The 27,010-nt window shown below is 33.2% G+C and overlaps 1 protein-coding gene and 1 non-coding gene across 20 annotated transcripts in view; one reads left to right on the forward strand and one right to left on the reverse strand.

Annotated features, from left to right (window-relative positions):
* Positions 1 to 27,010, reverse strand: part of Robo2 (roundabout guidance receptor 2) — a 1,565,243-nt gene that overhangs the window by 760,694 nt on the left and 777,539 nt on the right. The gene's annotated exons all lie outside the window — the stretch shown is intronic.
* Positions 1,208 to 1,280, forward strand: Trnae-cuc. The gene has a single exon. It is a non-coding gene; the product is annotated as a tRNA-Glu (tRNA).

Genomic DNA, 27,010 nt, shown 5'->3' on the forward strand with positions numbered 1-27,010 from the left:
GATGATGTTAGGGAAACTTTTAAATAATATCCTTTCCTATGACAAGAAATGTGCATGTTCATGTGTATGGCATTGAAAGAGAGTGGATGATGAAGAATGCTAATGGTGATGAGTTAGAATATAATTGTACTTGAAACTCTGATGTTTAAAATCACCGTGATTCAAAGTAACGTGTACATGAAACAAATCGATCAACAGGCTTTCTCCAATAAATGACATGTTAGCTGGGCAATATTGAACCGGGATTGAACCTGAGTCAGCCTGTCACTCATGATTTACCTGGTGGAGCATTTTGTTTGAGTAAAAGTGAGTTATGTCTTTGATTATAACACATGGAAAAATAGAGTCATCAGAGAGACAGAATAGAGATTGACGTGTTTAAAAATTTCTACTGAACTAAAGCCAGTATTTATTCTCATTCTCCCAATGTGGACTCACACAGCACGGGGCCCAGTGAAGCTGCTATACAATAGTGAAGCATTTGCTATTGTTTTGAAGACTATAAGCTACTAAAAAATAACTAGCATATTGGATTATTTGCTTTTGATGTTTTTATATGCTGGATGCTTATTCATAAAATTAACCATCAATTAATACACATTAATATTTTCTCTACTGCAGAGGTTGATCTCCTAGCCTAGAAGTTTAGTAGTAGTCTTCACAAAAATCCCAACATAAAAGATTCTTTCCAACAACAAAAGACCACCATGATTTCTCTATTGCTAATTTCCCAGAGACTACTACCATGCTCTCTGTTCCTTGCCTCAGGTTCCACATTTTTAAGAGATGTTTCAAAGGCTGGGTTATGGAAGGAGGCATCTAGTGGCTCCAATTACCCCTTGGAGGACAGCACTGGAGTCAAGAAGTGAAACTTGCAGTTAAAGCCCAGTAGCTTAACAAGGTTCTGTTTAACAGGGGATCAGAGAGACAATATTTGTTCACAGTCTTGTCTACCTACTGCCCAATCCCCTTTTCCCTTTGTTTTCACTCATTCTTTGGAAGTCAAGTGATTATCAAGTTGAGGGAGAGATGCCTCCCTCAACCCCTGACTGTGTTAAGTTCCTTGCTATATGCTCTTAACACTTCTTTGAATGACTCTTTGTTATTTATTTTCCTGTGGGCCTGCTTTAAATCTAGTTTCACCTAAAACCCAGTGCCTTGCCCATAACAGGAGCTCAAAAATATTTGTTAAAAGGATGAATAGGGCTGGGGTTGTGGCTCAGTGGTAGAGCGCTTGCCTCTCATGCATGAGGCCCTGGGTTCAATCCTCAGCACCACATAAACACAAATAAATAAAAAACAAAGATATTGTGTCCATCTACAACTAAAAAAATATTTTTTTAAAAAAGGATGAATAGCTGAGAACAGTGAAAGCCATCACACATTATCCTGTGCTAGGAGAAGATCTAAGATGAACAGCTGAGAAAGGAAGAGCCAGGGTGGAACATCTTTTACTATCCATCCTTAATACACTCCTTTTTTGTTGTTGTTTGACATCACAGGTCTCAGGTTTATTTCTTCTGGTTTTCTGTCATCATCAGGAATACAAATATCCTGATGATGCCCCAAGAAACGAAACACTTAAAAATATTTAGAGTACATCCTGCAAGACTGCAAGTAACTTTTATCAGCTTAGTGAAGGACCATACAGCATCCCATTTTTTTTTGTTTCTATGCAAACACTCCAAGTGTTGATAATAATTCAAAATTATTTTTAATAATCTAATGACAGGTTTAGGGCAAGGTACACATACTAGAACAGTAAAACACCACAGCAAAAGAGTTATTAAAATCATAACTATCTCATATTTTAGATTGACCTTTCACTTAAAAAATAATAACAGAGCACTTATGGCTACTGAGAGATCCTGAATCACATACTTTAGATCACTCAATGATTACACTTGTTCACAAAGCATTTCCTGATGATGGTTCTGTACTTATCTGACTGCAAACTGCAGGACATAATCTTGTCATGTCAATTCACTTTTAACCTTCATTAGACGTGGAAAGTATGTTTTTATAAACACGTAATACCACATTACATACTTCTTTAGGGTGCCACTGATAACAAAATTGCAAATTCACATTTGGTCTTCAAACATTAATGCCTTATCACTCTATTGGGACTCTCGCTCACCCAAATCTGTTCTTTTTGGCTTCTCATTCCCTGTTTTAGTTGCAAAGGGAATACCAGGCGTTTTAAAAATCACCTCTGATGTTATCCACAGTCAGTAGGTGAAAAAGTTTTGTAAGAAGAAAACAAAACAAAACAAAACCTCACCAAGACAAAAAAAAAATGTACTTGGATACTTGGTAAGGCACTTTGTAGAGACGGAAATAAATGAAAAATCTAGAAGCTGTCGAGTTCACTCGCCTGATGTGTCTTTGCTGTCCTATAAGCAGGATTTAATTCAAAGCTGAACATCATTCTGGAAATTTACTTTCCCTCAGCAAAGTGCAGCCCTGAGGAGAAACTAATTACTAAATATGACTGAAGAAAGGGAACAATAGACCAAAGCCTAAACAGATCATTATGGTTGTTACCAGAGGGTTTCAGAGGCAGGAAGGGGAAGAAAACGGTATGTATATGTTTGACATGTTAATATTATATCCTCATTAGCTGCTTTCCAAACTCTGAAATGTTTGACATGTAATTTAACTACTCAGAAGATAGGCCATTTTCCCTAGTCCTTAAAGAACAATTATGTTAAAAACAATAAATCAAGAAAGATTAAAAAAATAGAACAAGGTATGTTGTGACTATACTTTTAGAAATTTACAGAAAATAGTAGAAAACACAATATTCCTCATTTGGAATTTTCATGAATCACCTCCAATATTTTTAATCGAAGTAGTGAGTCACTTACTGTTGATATTCTTAATACTTTTTTTTATTTTGCTGGATATTAGTTATTGGTATTGATTGTCGACTGATTATCAAACACCTAAATATTTGTGCAAAATTGAGTTTAGAGTAGTTCAATTGAATGAGCTTAAAGCATCTGTAATATAATTATGTTAATTCTACAGATAGGAATGTGAATGTACCTTTCTACCAGAGAAGAGATGATATTTTCAGTTATTCTTTCTTGACTATCAACTCATTTGATATTTGAAAATTTCCTGCCAGGTCCATTTAAAAAATTTAGGTGGTAAATTTATTTTGCATGAAAATTCTTCATCATAAATGGGACTGTTTGAAAACAGAATTGGTAGTTTAGCTATCTTATCAAAAGGGTAGAATTTAATAATACCACTCCACTTTTCTCTGCCTCTAATTTTGAATTTCAGGATACCAGACTAATGACTTTTGTTTTGAAAACCAAAGGTGCACAGAAATCATGATTATGAATTCCTTGAGTACAGGATTTCATGTTGTCCAATCTGAATCTGTAGCACTCTTAGATTCTCAGCAAATGAATTTTATTTCTTCCTTTTATCTCAATGCCTGCCTTAAATATAGTGAACTTCTACAGTACAAAGTCCTTAATATGTTTCCAGAAAAAATTTTTTCTGTTATTCTTACCAAGTGTTCTTTTTTTAACAATGTGAAATAATTCTAGTATGAAGAGAGCTACTGGGTGAATTATCTAGTTTATTTTATGTTTCTTGAATGACTTGGTTTTCAGACCCATGTCTTAATGAGAACTTTCGCATAAAATATAAAGAGACAGCTTTTTCATGAATAACACAAAAAGCTCTTCCTTTTCATCTTCAATTATCTCTAATACCTTTATATTCCCCCAAATAAGGTTTGGAAAATATTTAGATGTAATGTAATAAATTCCTCCTGCAAGTTAACAGATTGATCACAATGAAAATAGATTTCAGGCTACTTTGTTAGAGCATCAAGTGTGGAATGAATTAGAATATTCACCTACAGTTTCTTATTCCAAGTCTGTTTTACCCAATAAACATTTAATTGATCCACGAGAAAGAAAATACTAATCTTTTTTTGTGTGTATCATACTGATCCAATTAATTAACAAAAAGAATATATTATGTCAACCAAATAACTTCACCATAATTCATTACAGAAATGGACATTTTCATTATGTTGAATAGATTCACATATGCTATATATACTCTCCACAGTGACAACTGCTATGGTTTTTGTACTTTTTTGTGAGGTGGAGACAAAAAGAAATGGAGAGAAAAAAGACAGATCAAACTCCAAGCTTCATTCAAGCCTTCCTTCCACATATACTTCTGTACAATATCTTTGGACACAAAGTTAGAATCCATAACTTAGTCATCACCTTAGCTGCCTAGCCTGTGCATTAATACATGCAGTGCCCAGGAGTGGGAAAGCTGATTGATATCTTTCTATTTAGCTGTATTTTCACTCTCATCAGCATTGTGTAAGAATATTTATGTTATGGACTAAACATTTTGTTTGTAATTTGTCTGTTTAGTTTTAAAAGATATAACATCATTTTGCCAGGCATTGTGGTGCACACCTGTAATCCCAGTGGCTTGGGAGGCTGAAGCAGGAGGATCACAAATCCAAAGCCAACCTCAAAAGCAAGGTGCTAAGCAACTTAGTGAGACCCTGTATCTAAGTAAAATGTAAAAAATGTGGCTCAGTGGTCAAGTGGCCCTGAGCTGAATCCCTAGTACCCATGCAAGAAAAAAAAAAAAAAAAAAGACATAATGTAATTTTATTTTTATTTTTTCTGATTAATAATAAAAAGCATAAAATGGCATTTATGTCTTTTAAAATTAAAACAAATTACAAACAAAATTTGTATTTGTATTTCCTTTGGGAATAGCTTTGTAATACTTTGGTTTTATTTCTATTATGTGGGTTTTTTTAAATGATTTTTTAAAAATGACTTATATACTATAATATTAAAGCTAGCATACTAATTTTATATTAGTTCTCTAATTTTATCACTTATTTTTTTTTACATGCATTTAGGTTATATTTCACTGTTATAAAACAATAGAGACAGCTTTTTCATGAATAACACAAAAAGTCCTTTTTTCATCTTCAGTTATCTCCAATACCTTTATATTCCCCAAAATAAGGTTTGGGAAATATTTAGATGTAATGTGATAGATTTTTCCTGCAAGTTAACAGATTGATCACAATGAAAATAGATTTTGGGCTATTAGAGTATAAAGTGTGGAATGAATTAGAGTATTCACCTACAGTTTCTTATTACATTAATTTCACTAAATTGGAAATGGTTCCGAACAATCACTTCCCAAATACAAAGTAATTACAGACTAAAGCATCATTTGTTTCTGTCAAGTCTTTTAAAGTTTTCTTAAAGCAAAAAGACAACATGTTTTAACATAGGAAAGAATTATTGTTTACATACAAAATTATTTTTAAAACTTTTGACAAAAATGTTGATTAAAACAATTATATATAAAAATCATCTGGTGATTAAATTTAAGGGAAACAATCTAAACTTAAATAAATATGTTCTAAGTCTCAGGTTCATATTATCTGTGGATTAATACATTTTTGTGGTACTTGAATTTTGAGTTCTTTGGCTAAGGATCAATGAAAGTTAATATTCCAAAACAAGTAATGCTATTTAAACAAAGGAAATGTCTTTAAATAAAATTACTATCATCCTGCATATGTATATGTAGTTGGACAGAGGAGACACATGCATAATGTTTTTAATAAGCTATGATTGTTCTTAAAAGAGTCTGTGCACTATGCTAATTTCCTGGTAGGGATTATTTTAATATTCTTCCAAGTTCTAAAGTTTGACCAGTAGAAGTGCCAGTACAAAGAGCTGTATTTATTTATTCAGCTCTTTGAAAAATCTCCTAAGCAAGTGTCTTTTTGATTTGTGTAATACATGGTATTTGAAAAAATATGTCTATGCTAGGATGGTTTTATTGTGCGGAAGAGATTATATTTAATTGGATTTCTGATCATGCTGTTAATAACACTTGCAAGAAACTTTCATCCGGTACTAATTTTGTTCAGCATATTTCACAACTGTACTTCTTCCTTTTAGAAATGTTGACTGGTTATCTATTAATATTTTACAAGTACCTCTTAGAGAGCTCTACTGCCTTATTTTAGTTACAAGTATCTTCATTTTGAGGACTAGTATTTTGTTTCAGTGTGCAATGGAATATTTATTGTGACAAAAATAAACAAGGCCACATCATAAGTAATTGATTCTTCTGATATACATAAAAAAAATAAGATAGATGATCAGTGTTTCCTTTTTTTCTCCCCAAATTTTCCTTTTTGGAAATTCATGACAAAGCCTTCTGCTTGACTGTAACTCCCCCCAAATTCTTCTCAGACTTAGAAATTGCTCTGGTAACTAAAGGCTGAAAAGTTCAAATAGCCATGATCCATAGGTGTGAAATGGCCTTGTGTAAATATATATTTTAAAAACATCTTTGGACTTTAAAAGTAATATCATCTTTTAGATTTTAGTATGTATTAAATGTATTTGTTTCAATATGAGAAATAATGACACAAATTACTTAGAAAATAAATTTGACAGCTTAGGACAAAAAGGCTTTGAACACCATCTGAAATTGTGTTTCTGTCTCTCTCTGAACACAAAATGCAGCACAGATTCAAAGAAAAAAGCCAGCCAAAGACACTGGAGAAGAGGTAGAGATATGAAGTCTTGAAATTTCAATGTGACCTTTCTTCATGTGACAAGGGTTGGTACTTGTTTTTCTAGTCTGAGGACCGTGGACATGAATCTGAAAGTGTCTATGAGGATGGCGATTCACCAAAGATACTACATATGGTAAAACTAGTCACCAGAAACCTGAATGAGATGTAAGATATCCAATATATACAACATGATGCCAAAAATAAAATGTTCCTGACACCTTCTGACACATTCTGCTAGAATGCCTATTTTCTAAGACCTGTTTAACTTTATCTCAATGTTTCCAAATCTCATCATTACTAAGATCTAAGTAACATAATTTTGTTGGTTAAGTAAATGGAGTGCAGATATACACAAAAGAAAAAAATGATGAAACTGTTCTTTCTACATAAAATAAACAATAACACTATTTTATCTGTGTCATTATAGTTGGAGGAATTACATACATACTGATAACTATGTATATCTCACAAACATCTGATTATAAATGCTGGAATTCTCTCAAGATGCTGTTGGATTTTGCTAATCTAAATATGGTATTTTCTCAAATTTTGAATATTATAAGACCTTACTATTAAAAATATTTTTGAAAAAAATAGATGTCTTCTTATTAGTCATGCAACACTATGAGTTTGTCCACCTCATCATGAAGTCCTTATTTAGTAATGAAACACTGATTAACACTGATGAACTGATAGATCACTGATTAAAATGATTCATTAGGGAAGTAACTTGCATCTTATTAATAAACAACCAAATTATCTTCATCTCTCAAACTGTCATTAAATAGTTTAGTCATAGTAGGAATTTCTCCATCATCACCAAATAGTAATGCTTTATTTCTTAATACCTTTCTTAGTTTCAGAATGCTAGACTTTCCTACACTTACAAATGGGATTTTGAAAGCTAAAATACATAATTTTTATATATTGGTAAACAATTCTTCATTCCTTGGGAAAGTTGTCTAAAGTATTATATCCCCAAACTGCTAAATACTCAGAAAACGATAATATTCAATAGTCTTCAAATCTTTTAAATAGTTTCTATAGTAGCTATTCCTTATTCCTCCTTCTGTTTTGAATTAAGAATCCTTCTTAAAAACTTTCACAGATAACTTTGGGTTGAAAAAAAATAATTTGGACATTATATATTTATGTAATAAACATAAATAAATATTTGATTTCTATGCAGATGACACCCAACTCTTTTTCCAGTTCAGTTACCTTCCCAATTGCCATCTGTGCCCCATGAATTTGTTACTTGTCATGTCTTTATGTCTTCTTTGATCACCCCAAATTCATTATTATACAATAAAAAATCATGATTCAGTACAAATAATCAAAAGTTTGGGTTGGGTCCTGGGTGTGCTTTTGACTAACTATGTAACCTTCAACAAAGTCATTGGGCACCTGTGACCATCAATTTCCTTCTATCTAAAATGTGCAGCTTAGAGGTGAACTTTTTATATTGCTCTACTTAAGTGTGCCATCATTTCAGATTAAAATTAGTCATCTTTTTTCAACACTTTCTTTTCAAGTTTCTGTGATTCATATCCTCATTTTCTGCTCTGTTAAATTCTTAGAGTTATCTTAAAAATTTCCAATGCTTCCAGTCAAAATGTATTGGTAACTCATATTTTATTTTGATTATTGCATAACAATACCTCACAAATCCATTACCTACTCTCTGATATAATATTTTAAAATCATGTTAACTACTCCCTAGTCTCTATTTTTTTATTTTTTCCATTCCTTTCTTCTTTGCTTAATTGACTTGTTTTTGCCTTAGTTTCTTAATTCTTCCCTCTCTTCCTTATTTGCTACAAAAATGAGTCAAGGTGATTTAAAAACAATGACACTTTCCACAATTCTTAAAAATTAAAAAAAAAATAAGCAAGTATGTATTCCTTTGAAGGAGCCACAAATAAGGTTAGAAGATGTACATATTCTTGCTAAGAGGGACCCACAAATTTAGCTCTATGCTTGCCAAGAAGTCCATTGGTGGCTAGATTATCTCAATATTTATGGACTCTCAGAATTGCAATGTTCTACTATCTCCTCTAGGATTCAGATGAAATCTAATTTGATGTAATCAATGGAAATTTACTTTTGCTTAGTCATGAAAGTCTAAGTCTCAGGAGATAGGAGAGAGAGACTTCTCTTTCTGGTTTAGGGAAGTCATCTTCCACATCATGGGAGGATCTCTGGAGATCACTACCTGGCAATGGTCAGTGGACAGCCTGCCCTACTTAGTACCTGAGTACCAAGCAAGCACCATCAAGAAAATAAGATCTCCATCATACAAGTTACAGACATACATTCTAACAACAACCTGAGGGATCTTGAAACACTTTTCCCCATTTGAACCTTTAATAAAATCATAACACAATGAAACGCTGAGCAGAGGACCAGCTAAGTTTTCCTTAGTTCCTGACCCACAGAAATTATGAGATAACAATATTTTGTCCTTCTCCAATCACTAACAATGCAATGGCCTGGCTTGTCTACTTTGGCTTCAGCTTCTAGGGCCAAATTCATCACTCACTCCTGTCTAATACAAACACTTCCCATCTCAGAAACCTATTAATTGTTTTCTGCATATATGTATCTGTTACCCATTTTTAAGACATCTCCTATTGTTCCCCAGAGATATAATTAATTATTCTTAAAATGATCCTTTCCATTGTTATTATCCTGATTCTTTTTGAATACTTTAAAGTCCACTTATGATGCTTTCTATTATAAAGTCAGTGAGACCCAGTCTAATGTATAGCAGATGCTATTCTTTCATATTTCCTTTATTACCGTTTGTCTTCTCTTTTCAAGGACCATGAAGACAGAACTGTTCGTGCTGACATCAATAGTGTGTCCCCAACAACTAGAACAGAGCCTGGTATGGAGAAAGCACTCAAAAATATTTATTAAAAAACCCTGTAACTTTTATTGTCGAAATCACTTATTTAAACCTACAATGTCATAGCTAATCTAATATGCTGGCTTATTGTTTAATTTATGGGTATGCATGTCATATCATCAATGGGATCAAGGATGGGGTTCTACAGCACATACCCTGGAGTAAGAGGAATGCAGTCTAACACAACAGATACCTTTGGGCTGAATAAAAATAATTTGGACACTATATGTTTATGTAATCACTGAAAATTACTGATAAATATACATTTCATGAAATTAATTTAGAAATTATAATTCAAGTTACTCATGTTTTAATGACTCAGACTATAACTTCAGCTTTATTTTCTCTTCACATTGTATTGACTGATTATGGACAGTGGCTTTAAATATTTTGATTTTGGTAACTTAACAACTAAAATTTTTTGTCAAGTAATTTCATGACCTGATAAAAATAATTGAATTCTTTAGGCACTAATAGTTCTAAATTTTTATGAGTAAATTATGTTGTAATAAATATAGTTTTAGTAATCAAAACCTCATCATAATTTATGTGCTTAGTTATTTCAATATTTTAATATGCTAGTTTGTTTTAAAGAAGGCAATATCTCTTTAGAATACCTTTAAATGATGCTGTTTAGAATTTTTCTAAACCATAGCAAATATTATTTAAAAATACATTCCTCTTTTAAAAATGAAGTCCTTTTAAAACAGGGCTGATGGTATATAAACTATAAACAGCTATTAATATTCTTTATTGTTATGTTTTTAAAAGAGAATAAAAGCTCTCAGAATTTGCTCTACTTCTCTAATAAATTAGTACCAGAGGTTAAAGAAATTGTTAGAACCTAAAAGATGATGAGAGAATTTTCAATTTTTAATTAGTTAATAAGTTTCTAAGTAGGTGGCTAATAAAATCCACTAGTAGGTGTTCTTATCAATGAAAATGTCTGCAGGGGGTCTGTCATATTTCAGTCTGTCAATAAATGATGAATATTGAAATATTTTCCATAAATGGAAAGCAGTCATTTTAAAAAGGATATATATATACCTATACAGGTTAATTTCAGGGTGAGCACAGTAGGAACTAAGACACTGCAGCTGAGAAGTAATTTGTTGTAGGATCCTAACTGCATCTTCAATTACAAGCAGAAATCTGCAAGTTGAGGTTGACATAATGGAGTCATTGCAGACATCCTGAGGAAGAAAGAATTTAATAAATAACTCTTTGCCAAGAACTCAAATGTATCAATATCTCTCTGAAGGACAGCTTGTGCAATGATTCCATACACATCCTTTGCAAGACACACAATGAAAAACAAAACAAACAAACAAAGAATAAACATATAGGATTTCATTATAATTATAAATTTTAAAATATCTTCTTTCCTAATGTTTAATGTGGAAATGTATAGTCTTGTCACATTGATTCCAATTGCTCATGAAGCCATCATAAAAACTTGACCACAAATCATTCAACTTTTAAATTGTGCATCTCATCATTTGAGTTCAGAATGTGATGTTGAGACAAAAGATCAAGATACAGATTTTGATCATATGCAGAAATTAATCTTGTAAAATAGGAAAAATTCTCTGATACATATCTATATGTGTATCTATATATATCTCTATACCTTGCATCATCAAGAAGTGACAGAGTTTATCATTTGGATGTGTTATCTTATCCTGGCTTTCTGTAATGCAGACTAGAGTTTTTCCCTACTAATACTGCTGGAAACCCCACTGTGTATTTAAAAGGTGAAAGTGCCAAAACTTTGGCTTGCATCTCTGAGAAGCTGAGGTGCTTTCTTTCAGAAGATTCACCTGCTTGTGAAGCGATGATTTTCAAATCATTTCATGTTTATTTATGTCTTGGACAAACACTTATTCAGCTTTCAAGACAAAGTTCAAGGCATCTTCTCTGCAAAATCTTGCCTTTCTAGAAAGAGTTTGCTAAGATTCATTTCTTTCATAGATCTCTGTGTAGGCTTTCCCTCATTGCTGGGAGCACATTTGTTTACTGTCGAGGTATCCTGAATCCCAGAGCAAGAATTGAGACTTATTTATGTTTCCCTGGGTGTTCAGAGGAAGCTGGAGAATTTTAAAAGGAGCAAATGTATTTGTGTGTATGTTTTCCTACATACACACATGAAATATAGGCAGACCCATACTCTGACAACTAGAATTAAAATTCCCAAAGAAATCATAGTATAGAAAAGTATTTAACACAGAGACTGAGATAAGGGGAATTGTAGACAGTAAATAATCAAAAGTGAAAGAGAAGAAGGATTTCAAAAGAAACTTCAAAAGACTAATTAAAATCACCCAGATAGAGAGAAAGCATTCCTTCAAGCAGAACCATGTAATGCATTAAGAACACAGACAGCTAGAGGAAGACTAGATGTAATCTTAGTACAAGAGAAACAAGCCTCAATACAAAGAAGGAAATTGATTTCACATCAAGGGAGGTAGTGGGCCTCTTTCTCTGGCCTGTAAAGAGAAAGAAATAATTTAGGACACTGATGGCTACGTTTAGAGATGTTCAGGATCCAAGTTTGAAGATGTTTGACTATAAAAGTGAACTGAACAAAGATAAGATTTTCAGTTGTATAACACCAGTCCTAAAAGAAAGATGAAGAATGATTTAACTTTTGTGCAGCACTCCAACATACCAAGAGACATGTCTATTAGGGCAGAATTTTGACTGTCTGAGGAAACAAAGACAGGATCACAGTGAACAGAAAATGACCCAGGAGGCCAAATATTTAGATTCAGTCTGTAAGAGGTGAAGGATGCTTATTTAGATATAAGTGCCAGTAGTTCTAACACATTTAACACATACCCATATACACAAATATGGAAGGACTACAGTGGAATTAGGAGGCTCATGAACAAGAAATAATAGAGCTTTATAAAATACTGCTTTTCTGATCCATGCTGTTCCTAAAATTAGCTACATTTAATTTCTTAAAAGCTATAAAATCTAAGTTATATATACAAAGAAATGAAAGTGGAAAAAAATATCAAAAGAATAGACACTTAGGTCGCTTTTAAAGATGCCTTTGGTGGCAGGGTATATTTAAAATGATATAAAGGAAGCACTCAAGGAAGGAGTAAAACCAAAAGCTTTACAAAGAAAAGTAGATATTCCCAGCTGTGGAAGTGTTCAGTGGAACATCTAGTTGAAGAAAAAAATAATCAAAGGTGAAGTGGAGCAGAAATAGCAAAAATGAAAGTGCAAAGGATAGACATTTATATTGACAGAGACACAGGGAGAAAAGAAAAGTGAAATTAGCTGAAGACAAACTCGCAGAAATTCCAGTGTTTATCATTCATTCAACAAACACTAATTAAGAGCCTACTATATATCAGATACTATGATACAAAGCCTTGAAAATGAGTAGACTGCATTTCTAACTCTCAAAATGTTCATATTAATTGATATATCACAAAAGCACCTATAACTATAATGTAAAATTTATCATCATTGCTTTTTATTAGAGTAAACTGGATCCTAAAATGTTTCTGTTTTCCTTATAACACTTTACTGGTAAAAATATATGTATAAATGATTCAGGAAATGCATTTACGGTGGACTTATTAAAAAATATAAGGGTTCCAATCTTAGACAAATGGGGTTTAATCCTGGCAAGAGTAAATTAATTCATGTTAATGTTCTAGGCCATAGTACATACTCAGTAAATGAATGTTAACTATTATTATGTTATTTGATTATACAGGAATGTACTGCTACCATCGCCATTATAATGTTGAAGTATAAAATATAAAGTGGTATTAAGGAATTTACTAGTAATCGCAAAGGTAATAATTAGGAGAGCCAGAATTCAAATCTTAGGGCTATCTACCATCAAAACCTAAACTTGAACTTCATACAATAGTTGTCTTTCAATGTAGTCTATGCAAAAAGTCTGACCTTGATGTGTAAAGTAAGTCCTCATTAAATATGAGCTGTTACTATTATTAATGTGACTTGCTCTTAAGTTATTTATGAGCTAGTTTCTCAGTCTGGGTGCCTATCATTGTTAGGAGACAGACTGCTATCCATCACTGGACTTCTTTCCTGTACCGTGTTCAGTTTTGCCTAACGGTCTTTTATTTATAGTTCCCATTGCCAGAAATACTTCCCTTCATTTTGTCACATGGAGAGACCTCTTCAGTGACTAAGTTTCAGCTCCAGTTTTCCCTTCTGAGAAGCTTCCCTTGAGGCCTTGTAGCTAGTGCCACAATGGCCACCTCCAGTGCTGTCCCCTCTTGCTAGCCAGAACAGCTCTTAGTGTCCATCACGTTGTTTACTTTTATTATCTCCCTAATAGAATGTGACCATTGCACTTATTCTCCTTTATCCATACAAGATAGGAACTCAGTAAATATTTGCTGAATAAATAAAGTGACTAGATTGTTATGTAAGCCTAACATATCCCCAGAAATTCTGTTTCATCACTCTGCTGCCCACACTTGCAAGGTTGATAAGAAAAGCTGCATTTTGCATGTATACATGGTTTTTCTAGAGATTCATGACTTAACTCTCTTCAAAATGTCATTCATTGAAAACAAGGACTATACTCTTATATGACTTATTTAAAAGTCATTCCACCTTCTCTGTTTATTATGTTTCCTGTATTCATTTCAATTTTTCCTGTAAGTTGTTAAAAGCACTTGTAAAATTTCTGTTAGGTGTCCAGACTGGAGTCAAGTATGTTAAAATACAAAGTATAAGATATGGTACTGCACAAATATTTAATTTATATGAGATCATACACTCAAACAACAATTTAGGAAACTTAAGTAAACCTGATACAATAGTTTAAGCAAAGTAGAGAAAGATAAGGTGTGTATTTGTGTGTGTGTGTGTGTGTGTTTCTATATATGTCCCTTCCTCCATCTTTCTTTTTTCTTCCTTACCCCTTCCTCCTTCCCCTCTTCCTCCTTTTAGTTAAGCAGAAAGAAGAGGATCAGGGATATTTTACTGGTAAAGAAATCTCCTTTGTTTTAGCAAGTGCTTCAAAGTAATCAAATAAAAGCCAATGGCCTCCTCTGAATTTCTAAGAAATATGCAAACAGAGAGCCACCCAATTATAACTATAATCTCTTATCAAGTAGATAATGAATTATATACATAAATTTTATTAATATTTATTATTGACTTAGTTTTATCTTTGGAGGTCTTATCAAAATTGTCTTTGGTAAAATACCCTATGCCTTTCTTTCTTTTCTATCTATGTAATGAGATCAGAAAAGCAACTCTAAATTTGTGTATTTATCATAGTATTTATCTATGTTCTTGAGGTACACTATCTATAGACAATAAAAAATACAACTATGCAGATAACTTTCCATAAATCATAGACTTTCAACTTATGCCTATCTATTGGTCTCAGATACCGTTTGTCCTTGTCCTTCACCCATGTAGTATATGGCTAAATATTTACTAGGCTAAGAGAAGGTAGGCTGTGCTGCTTTAGTATGAAGCATATTTTGTTGGTTTTGGTACTGGGGATTGAACCCAGGAGCATTTTCCCACTGAGCTACATGCCCAGTCCTTTCTAGTTGGATATAGGGTCTTAACATAACCCTTGCATTTGTGGAGATATGTTAGGCTTAAGTAAACAATCTAGTTGGAGATACAGTCTTACTAATTTGTGGAGTCTGGTTAAGTTTCTGAAGCTGGCCTGGAACTTGCGATTCTCTTGTCTCAGGGTCTGAAGGGCTCTAGGATTATACATATGCACTATGAAGGGTATTTGTTTTGCCATCAGCATGAATCATTTCAAAGAAACATTTGTTTGCAAATCAAAAGATATTACATTGAAGGCAAGGGTTTTTAAGGCACCCAGAATCCCATTATGTTGGAGGGCCAGTAACTGATTGGCAGTTTTAAGAAGTAGATCTACAGCATTATTAAAGTACTATTTATACGGAATAATCACGGCCTATAATATGTTTGTATTAGAGTATTGGAAAAATGTTATAAATAATCCTGTGATGCAGTCATTATTTCTGTTTTACAAAAAAGGAAACTGTCTCTTGGAAAGAATGATCAGTTTTACAAAAACTGATTAGTTAACAAGAATAGAAATCTTGTGAAAATACTTTCATGAAGGTCTAGTTAGTTAGTTCAAGGGTGTGATGTTTTTAAAAATAGATCAGCCCCAGAACTCCCACAAGTGATTTAGTCTGAATATGTGTTATATTGGTACCCATATTTAATAAAGATGTAATAAATTTTAATGGAACCTATTTGTTGTAGGGTAAAAAAATGGCTTAAAACATAATCAGAATATGACATATAAAAACAAATAATATAGATTGCTCAGATGTGAAAACTATTTTAAAGAATATAATTCATCTACGGATGAGTTATTCCAAATTTGAAATTCTAAATTACAAAACAATTGATATATTACCTTCATATATATTTATAGAATTTTCCCTTAAAGTTAGGAATCCTATGAAAGTTAAATAACCTTTATTATGCCAACTTAAAAAGCTAACTGGAGGGCATTTATTACCAAAGTGGAATATGACTTTCTAAATTTAGAATAAATTTTACTTTAAAAATTATGACTTGAATGTCTACCCCGAGTAGTTTGTTCATAATCAAAGTGATTGATATTAAATTTGAAAGTGGTAGTTTTCAGAACTTATGTAAGATGCAATATATTTCCACCAAGTTCCACAACTTTTTCTGTATTTGTTTTCTTACTTATCTCAATTGTGAGGGAGTTTAAGTTAATAAGGCATAAAAGTTGACTGCTATAAAGCAAATGAAAAAAAATCTAGCATAAAATTCTAATAAAAAAATCCCATAGCCACATGGTTAACACGAGTGAAAACAGAAAGTAACACAAATATTTATCAAAAAGAAAAGAACGGGCATACAAAATATAAAATATTCAGTGGAAATTCATACAAAATTGAGAATTACAGTATGCAACAACATGGGTGAATCTTACATACACTACACTGAATTAAATAAGGCGAAAGTAATTACTACATAATGATTACATTTATATGAAATTTTTTAAAAATTTAAAACTAATCCAGAATATATAAGGCATATAATGACTTTGGGGGATGCAGTGACTGGGAGGGGACTTGGTAGGTGCTTCAAGGATATAGCTAATGTTCTGTTTTGTGATGCATGCTAATAAAGGTTTGTTCATTTCATTAAAAAATATAAGCAATACAGCTATGATTTGTGCATATAGTATATTTTAATAAAAATATTTTCTTTGTAAACCTTCCCCCTGTTTAAACATGACAACAATTCAACACAATCATTCAAGGTATTAGAGACAAAGGAAATGTGGAACCAGAAGAAAGAGGTTTCATGGAAGTAGATGAGGAGGGAAGGAAGAGAATTCTTCAAAGAGATCAGACAATATTTTGAAACCAAAATGTTAAAATACTGAAACATCATTGGACAAAAGTAGACATTATGTTTTTCATGTAGTGTTTCTGTGAATTTCTGTTTTCCAGTTCTGGGCGCTGAAACCAGGGCCTTGCTCCTGCTAGGTAAGCACCATACCTTAGAGTTACAACATTGGCCCTGTTTCTGACAAGTCTTAAGTAGGAAAAGCAGATTAGAGAACAAGAACCAGGAAGATGAGGTCAAATTGGTGATAAAGAGAAAGGAAGGTGACAGTGGAAATTTGAGGAATTAGTAGAAAAGAATAATCCAGAATTTGTTCTTATGACCTATTCCTGCAGAATGGTCACTATACTTAACATCTGTTAAGTTTCTGACTTCCTGGAATCCCTTCATTTTGGGGGGAGTTTCTTCCACACTCCCTGAAGTCATGGTAAGAATTTTATTCACATTTTCTCAACTCTTTTCTCTCTTCCCCTCCAAATTTCTTACTTAAAGGGTGGCCATGTGACCCAAGCTAGTGCCATGCAGCTTTTCTCTCTAAGGGAAAAGTGGATATTGAATTGTGTGTAATTAACAAAAAATTAACAATGAATGCTTGTTGACTTTTTATTTTTACACTTTTTAAAAATAACCTTCTATATCACTAATATTTAAATAGTTTTTAAATTTAAGTTTAAAAATAGTTGCTTAGAAGTATGTAAATTTGTACATGTGGGCAAGATTTGGATAAAATTTTATATACTTCAGTAATTTGAAAGATTGGAATATGTAATTGCATTTTATCTCTATGTTTATATTTAGTATTATATTGCCTTTTGTGTGGAAAAAATTTAATTTGCCTGTGAAAATGGGATCACTCAACTATAGTGGAGTGGAAATCAAAATGTAGACAAATATGTATGTGTGGTAACCTTTTAATACTTCAAAAGACTTTGTAACATGTGAGCTTTGTGCATTTAAATTAATTTTGTTTGTATCTCATTTTAGAATCTAGCTTTAATTCAGTTATTTCTTCCTATAATATCTCCAAAATTATTTTTGGTCAACAAAATTTAATCTTATCTGACATTTTTTTTCCCCCTTTAAGTAGAACAACATGATCTTCTGGTTATAAATACTTGAATCATATTTTAGACACACTGAAACAGTTACACAATAGCTACTTTCCAGAGAGAAGTTCTTAGACTTCATGTGAAACATTTCTTAGGAAACATATTGCATTTTTGAGGAAACAGGATTACTTTAATGACATAAAAAAGGAAACCCAGAATATGGTAACAGAAAATAAATTCTGATGATCTATTTTCATATTCAGATATAGCTTAGTGCTATAAAACAAATCTTCCCAAATGTAACAGCTACAAACACACACCATCTTACAGTATCGGGGGACCAAGAATCTGGGAACAGTTTATTGGGTCAATCTGACTGAAGGTCTCTCATGAGATTATAGTCAAGGTGTAGACCATGGGTATATCCTCTGAAGGTTAATGGGCTCTCTGGTGTGGCTAATGCAAGAGTCTGCAGCTGCTCACTTTGAGAGCCTCCTGGCTTCTCCATAGGTTTGCTCACTGGATGGCCGATGAATGAAGGGGGGGAGAGGGAAAAGTAGAAAGAGAAAACATAGACTGATGAGGGAGAGAGAGAGAATTGGAGAGAGAGGGGAGTAGGTGGGAGAGAGAAAGGTGAGACAGAAGGAAACAATGAGAAAAAGGGAATGCTTGAAGAGAAAGTGTTTTATAGTCAGCTTTTTCACTGCTGTGACTAAAGGACCCAACCAGCACAATTGTGGAGGAGAAAAGGTTTATTTGAGGGCTCAAAGTTTCAGAAGGCTTAGTCCATAGAAGGCTGGCTCCATTTCTTGGTGCTCAAGGTGAGGCTGAGCAACAGGGCAGGAGTATGTAGCAGAGGGAAGCAGCTCACATCATGACCAAAAAGTAGGAAGAAGTGTGAAAAGCAAAATTTCTTAGGCTTGGCTTTATGATCACTTTTGGAGCTATTACCTTTGAATTTTAAGAATGAATGTAGCTAAATCAGCATGACTGGAAAAGTCATGTTATTGCACTCATGCTTGAAACCATATTGTTCCAAACCATTAAGGTTATGGAAAATAACCTCTATAACTCCCTCATCAATGCCTTTGGCTTGGTGGCAAGTTTTTTCTAAAATCATCCTAAAGGCCCAAAGTTGCCCACAATTTCCCATTTTGCTTAAAAATTATAGTTACCAAAATCAACTCCAGGTTGCTGAGGTGGTTTAGAGGACATTATTTTGACTGTCAGCAATTTGAGGCAAATCATGAATTCTAGTCATATATATATATGATATATAAAATATATATCCATAAAATTATGGAGATATATATCTCCATAATTTTTTAAACCTCAGTTCATAATTAACTAGTTGCTAAAAAATTTTTATATTGGTTTGAGCTATAACATATACCACGGAAATATAGAAGTTATCAATAGTTGGTATATAGCCAAAGAAGGAAACATCTATTATTTAGACTGTGTTCTCAATTTCCTTTTGAAATTGTGTGTAGCTGGGAGAGTTGTATAATACAGGGAACTATGGTGAAATCAAGTGATTCCTCGCAGACTTGTTAGATTTTGGTAAGCCCTTGACTTAATACATGACATTCCTTTTTCTTGACATTTGTATTTCTTAAATCAAATTTGCTGTCCTCTAAATTGGATGGAAAAAATCAAGTTTCATTTCGTGTTATGCTCTTTGTTCTTCTTCACTTATAAAACTTCACATTGATTTTAGGAAGGCACTTACTACAGCTTATGAACTTGGGCAGCTTGTTTGAAAAAAAGAAAATGAGTTCGTTTGTGAGCCCAGTTTTCCTTAAGCCTGTTCATGAACTAATTACTGAATCTGCAGTACAATAGCAAGGGAAACAGAACTGAACTGGAGGCTAGGGAAGGCAATCTGACAACATGCTTCTGTCTGCACAACATCCGGAGAGCCAGGACGCTGCCTTATCTTGTGCTCTCTACAGCATACCACCAACAGTCATTAACTTCTTGAAGAACCCCAAGTGTAATTTGGAGTTGCCAGTGCTGGCTGCTCTCGTGCTGGCTGCTCCTTCATATAATAGTATCCTAGGCCATTAAACAGTAATTTGTATTGTTCTGCTTGGAAAAAATGAAGCCCTTGCGATGTTCTTTTTAAAGGAAAAAAAAAAAAAAGAAAGAAAGAAAGCGTAGTTTATAGACATAGAGACAATAGAGGACCTGGGCCACTCAAAACTACTGGCAAGCTCACTGCACAAGAAAATAACCACCCTGCATCTAAGGGGACAGGATTCTTTGTGCCTTTTGACTCCAAGCAAACTAGCCATGCTCTAATGAGGTGCTTTCCTCCTGACCTCTGTGAAGCCACTGACATTTGGCATGTTGGGCAGATAGATCAAAAGTGGCCTACAGCATGTATAAATGTTTAACACCCAGGTGTTCGACTTGACATTTCCTTGCTATCTAGCAGCTGCCTGATTATTTAAGGATTACCAACAGTCATTGAACATGGAGAAAGGTCCACCTGTGCTAATCATTTGCTATAATAGGATCAGCATTCAAACCTAAGGTTCTTTTGATTATCACTGTTAAACTTTCTCTTAGGTCCCCTAGCTTGCTAGAGGAAAAAGACTTATTGAACTGTGCTATATCAAAGGCCCTACTGTTGAAATATTAGTGGACATTTTTGAACCCACAATAATAGCTGCTTTTCTCCTTAAGAGAATCAGTTAAAGAATACACACACAAAAAAATTCCACTATGATATTTGCTATATCATTCCAATGAATATTACATATGTAATATTAAACATAAAATCCACATATTATAAAAATAATTTTTTAAAATACCATAGAGTAATTTCACACTCTCTTGTAATATAATTAAAACTAATTAGACAATGTCTGTATTCAAAGATAGTGACCACAACTATAATCCCAGTGGCTCAGGAGGCTAAGGCAGGAGAATAGTGAGTTCAAAGTCAAGCTTATTGAGATTCTAAGCAATTTAGCAAAACTGTGTTTCTAAATGAAAATATAAAAAGGGGTGGGGAATGTGGCTTAGTGGTTAAGTGCAGCTAGGTTCAATCCCTAGTAACAAAACAAAACAAAACAAAACAAAGGGACTGTGGAATCTGAAGCCCAGGTTTTGTTACTGATTTTTTATTAGATGTATAAACTTAGACATGTTTATTTCTCTGAGATTCAGTTTTATCCACCTGTATGTTTGTTAAGATTTTTAAAAAAGCAATATATCTGGCATAGTAAGGGTGAGGTGGATAGGGCTCTGCTATCACCTTTTATCATTTAAAATAGAACCAAGGAATGCTAGAATTTTTGAGGTTATGTGTTATGTTAGGTGGAGGGAGACTGCTGAACATGGTTTCCTTTTCTCACAAATATTTTCTCCCAAGTCTTCTGTTTTGATATTAATGTTATTTGCCTGGTTTGATATAGGCACTCAGCAAATAAGAGTTCTGCTTTTTCAGAACTTCTCTCTTTTTTCTTCCCTTCTGCTTTGTCAATAAAAGAATGAGAATCTTTTAGAAATAAGGAGAGAGGGGTGATGAGATAAAAGTAAATCCTTTTTTTAAAAAAATTCTTAACTAAATTTCATCTCTCTATTTGGGCTGATTTAAAAGTAAAGGTTGATAATCAATTTCTTGAGTTGTTGCTAATGTTGGATTTATTTTTATTTTATTTTATTGTTTTTTATTATTGGTTGTTCAAAACATTACAAAGCTCTTGACATATCATTTTTCATACATTTGATTCAAGTGGGTTATGAAAAATGGGATTTATTTTTATATCAGTGAGAGCTACTATCTGGATGCTTAATTAGGTTCCTGCTATGGGAAGGCTACCGGAGCCATCCTGATATCATGATGAGTTGTCCTGTAGAGCAAATGAGATATGGTTTGTAAAAACATTTGCAAAACACAAACAACAGAATATATGTTAATTGTTCTTGTAATCTAGCACTTGCCATAGATCCAAGTATCTTGGGCTATTTTTTTGACATTTCAGATTTTTAAAATACATTAATTTCATATGTTAGCCAAATCTTTGGTGTAATCATTCTTGGCTGGTAGGCGAGTCACCAGTTTCATTACTTCTGAGAGACAACAAAATGTGCTTATCATTTGCCAATTTGAAGAAATACTGAATGAAATGCTTTTTAAAACATTTGTGATAACATAAGAGAGTTTTAAAATGCTATTGCAGGAAGTAACACACTCTTTGGTATTTGTGGGTTATATGATATATCTTTATACATGAGATTTTCCTGGCTTCAGAAAAAAAAAAAAAAAAGCCGTACATCTTAGTGAAAGTAACTAAGAATGCTAAAGTAGTGTTAACTATGGCCTATGGGTCAAACACAGGTAGCTAAACTTTTCTCAACATAAAAGTTTTGTGGGCTGGGAGTACAGCTCTGTAGTATACTTGTCTAGCTTGGAGGGGCCCTGAGTTTAATCCCCAGCACTGTAAGAAGAAAACAAACAAATTAACATCAAAAATCCAAAGAATGTCATTTTTGTAATATGTGAAAATTACATGAAACTCAAATTTTAGTGTCCATATGCAAAATTTTATGAGAACTTTGCTATATTCATTTACTTATATATAGCTGTGTTCATTCTTTAATGGTAGAGCATTTCAAATAGTTGTAACAGAGACCATATGGGCGGCCCACAAAGCTGAAATCTTTAAACTGGTCCTTTATAAAAAAATATACCAACTCCTTGCCTAAGAAATTAATTAAAACTAAGAAAATGTAGTGTCCTCTTATGTCAAATTAAAGCAGGAAAAATGTATCATCATTTGTACATTGATCAAAGAGAGAATTTGGGGAAAAGTACAGTATACATGAAAATACAAGAGACTACAACTTTGAAACCTTTGTTGCCATAAAAATGAAAAATGACTAAATAGACAGTTTTTCAATTTCAATGTATGTTGACATATTTAAGCACAGATTAAAAACGGAAGATTTTAGAACTAAAATTTGATTAGGGATCAATTCCTAACTTGATTCAATTCTATTCATTTGAATGACTTGGTCCTTCTTCAAACCTACCCTCTAAGCCTAGGTCTAAGGAATGTCAAAACATAGAACAAAATTTATATATTTATGAAGCACTTATCATAGTTTCAGGCCAATTTGGATATCAAGGCCAAAAACTTTTTAGAATAAATTATAAAGTATTTACAAATATCTTCCATTCATATGCAGTACTAGGCTTTAGAAGCTCTTAGTCACTGGCAAATAAATCTGGCTTAACTGGCATTCTAGGATAGTTCTAGAATTGGTGAGATGGGGAAGAATGAAATTTATGAGTGTGTATTGTTAGGTGCAGATCAAATGCTAAAACACGATTCTTCCTTTGTTCTCAAATAATTGGCTCTGGGTCTACAACCTTTAAACTTCAACAATATGCAATATGAAGTAAAAATTGATTCATCGGTAATATAATTATATTATATCTTCTTAAAAGGAAATACTACTAAACCTCTCTAAGAAGAAAACCAGACATGTGAGATTGGCATATACTTTATCAGGTAGCTTACATTGTGCTTTAAGAAGACATGTTCATAAACAAACCTTGAATAAGCTTTTTGGACAGTTTAACAAGATATTCCTAGCTTAGTGAAAGCTCCAGTTGGTTGATTTTCAGATCCTTGATTCCCCAACATATATACAATTAAATTAAAGGCTACTTATCATCCAATAAGTCAAAGTCAAAACTAATTTTGATTTTTCCTATTGAGGCTAAGATAGTAATGGAAAACAAAAGGAAGACATAAAGGTTTTAAGAGCTACTGAGAATATAATCAGCCATGAATAAAAAGGACAAAGTAAACAATATTTGGGAGTTGTTTTGGTTTGGATGTAAGATATCTCTCCCAAAAGCTCACATGTGAGGCAAAGCAAGAAGGTTCCCAGGAGAAATGACTGGATTGTAAGAGTCTTATCCCAATCTGTGATTTAATTCCCTGTTAGAGATTAACAGGGGTAACTGAAGAGGTAAGGTGTGGCTGGATGAGGTGGGAATTGGGGTATGGCTTTGGGCATATATTTGTATCTGGGGAGTGGAGTCTCTGCTTCTTAATCAGAGGGGATCTGCTTCCCTCTCTGCCACACTTTCTTGCCAGGATGTTCTGCTTCTCCTTGAGCTTCCAGGAATGGAGCCAGCTGACTATGGATTGAGAAATCTTAAACCTTGAGCCTTCAGATAAACTTGTCCTCTACAGTTGTGTTGGTTGTGTCTTGTAGTCATAGCAATGAAAAAGCTAACTAAAACAGAAGTGACATCAGAAAGATGATGAAACAGGAGAGTCTACCCCTCCTTTTCCAACAGAAATTAGACCCACAGATGAGAATACAATGTGTGGGTTCAAGAGTAGATTTAAGAAATTCTGGTGCCTTGGTGAAGCACAAAATCTGAGTGGACACAGGGAGGCAAGTTAGAAGAGAAGCTTCATTCTACAGAAATTACCCCCTCCTCAGAGTGGCATAGCAGTTTATTCTGCAGAAGAAAGTGAGAATAAAGTAAGCAGCTCAGGAAGACTATGCCTGTCCTATCCAATAAATGAATCAGCAAAGGTGAATTACCTGGGGACAGATGTGAACAAGGAAGTTTCTCGTGACTGTATTTGTGCGGTATTTGTTTTATCATCTCCTTTTTCATTTATAGTTTTGTCTTCTCTGTTTCCTTTTTCTATAAAGATTTATAATGCCAGCACTGGATCATTCAGAATAAATGGCTGAATTCTCAAAAACTTACAACCTACCAAGATTTAATAATGAAGACATATAAAGTTAGAACCAATAACTTGGAAGATTGAATCGGTTATTGAAAATCTCTCAAAGAAAATTAGTAAACGGTTGCAAAGTTGGCATCATTTTACTTTCTTGAGATTGCTTTGGCTACTTTGAGTCCTTCAGGATTCGATAGGAGTTTCAGAACTGTATATTTTTATGAAATATTTAAAGAATTAATACCAAGTTTCTCACATTCTTCCAAAAAAAAAAAAAAACTGAATAGGACAAACACTTCAAAACTTATTTTATAAGGCCAATATTATCTTCAAAACAAAAGTAGACAATGACCCTGGAAGAAAAATACATAAATGAAAAAAATCCTCAACCAAATACTATCAAATAAAATTTAAGAACCATTAAAAAGAATGTTCTGGGGCTAGGGATATAGCTCACTTGCTAGAGTGCCTGCCTTGCATGCACAAGGCCCTGGGTTCAATCCCCAGCACCACAAAAAGAAAAAAAAAAAAGGAAAAGAAAAAATATTCTTTACTATGGGTGCAGCTCAGTGATAGAGCACTTGGCTTGCATAAGCAAGTCCCTGAATCCAATCCCTCTCATGGAAAACAACACCATAAACAAAACAAAAAATGAAAGTTGGCCAAATGGGATGTATTGTTGAAATCCAAGGACGGTTTAACATTTATATAAATCAATAAATATTATATGTCACATAAATGCAAATAAGGATAAAATTCATGTGGTCATCTTGATAAAGACAAACAATTTAGAAAAACCTAACACCCTTTTATTATAAAAGTCCTCAATGAATTAGGTATAGAAGTAATGTAATCCAACATGATAACAGCCATATATAAGAAGCTCAAAGTCAGCATCAGTCTCAGTAATGAAAAGCTGAAAGTTGTTCCTATACTATCATAAACAAGATGAGAAAGCCCACTTTCGCCACTTCTAAGCAACACAGTAATAGTAGTCCTAGCAAATGGGCATGAAAGAAAAATAAATAATAAAAAAGAAAGAATAGCATGCAAATCAGAAAGGAAGTAATAAAATGCCTTTGTTTACAGATGACATGATCTTGTGTATAAAATTCCTAAAGACTCCACCAAAAACCAGGGTAAGCTAATAAATTCGGTAAAGTTGTAGGATACAAAACAATATACAAAATCAGCTTCATTTCTCTACACTAACAACAAATCTGAAAAAGAAATTAAGAAAACAATCCCATTTAAATAGCATTAGGAAGAATAAAATATATACGAATAAATTTAATTAAGAAGATGAAAGATTTGAAAATGTTAAAATATTTATGGAATTAATGGAATTAGATACAAATAATTAGAAAGCTACTCTGTATTCATAGATTGAAAGAATTGATATTGTTTAACCACTCTTAATACTTTTATCAGTCTGTTTTCTGTTCCTATGACAAAAATACCTGAGACTAGATTCTTTATAGAGGTTTATTTAGCTCACATTTTAGAGGCTGGAATTCCTAAGATAAGGTGGCCTTATCCATTCAGACTCTGATGAAGACCAATTGTGGATGACATCACAATGTCAGGAAGTCATACAAAAAAGGTCATATGGCAAAGGAGACAGTTTTTTAAAATAATAAACACTTTAGTGGGAACTAACTGAGGTCCTACAAAAGCCTCATTATTCTCCTCTAAGGCAGCCCTTCCAATGACCTAACTACTTCCTACTAAGCCCCAGTACTATTACACAGGGACTCAACTTCCAACACATGCACCTTTGAGGGGACAAATTCAAATCATATCTACACCACAGTACAACCTAAAGCAATTTGTAAAGTCAATGTAGTCACTTTCAAAATTTAAATTTTTTACAAAAATAAACAGTTCTAAAATGTCTACAGAACTACAAAGACTCAGAATAGCCAAAGCAATCTCAAGTAGAAGAATGCCAGACATCATTCTTTCTGAACTCGAGTTACATTAGAGAGTTGTAATAATCAAAGCAGTATGATAATAACATAAAACAAAATATATACAAGAATGGCAGAGAATAGAAAGACCAGTATGTATGGTGAACCAATTTTCAACAAGGGGACCAAGAAGACACATTGGTTGGTGCATGCATGTAATCCCAGTAGCTCAAGAGACTGATCAGGAGGATCCCAAGTTCAAAGCCAGCCTCAGCAACTTAGCAACAGAGCCCTGAGCAACATAGCAAGACATTGTCTCTCATATGTATCTAAACACACACACACACACACACACACACACACACACACATATATATATATATATATATATATATATATATATATAT

The sequence above is a fragment of the Marmota marmota genome, unplaced genomic scaffold (assembly GCF_001458135.2).
Source record: "Marmota marmota marmota unplaced genomic scaffold, marMar, whole genome shotgun sequence".
NCBI classification, from domain to species: Eukaryota; Metazoa; Chordata; class Mammalia; order Rodentia; family Sciuridae; genus Marmota; species Marmota marmota.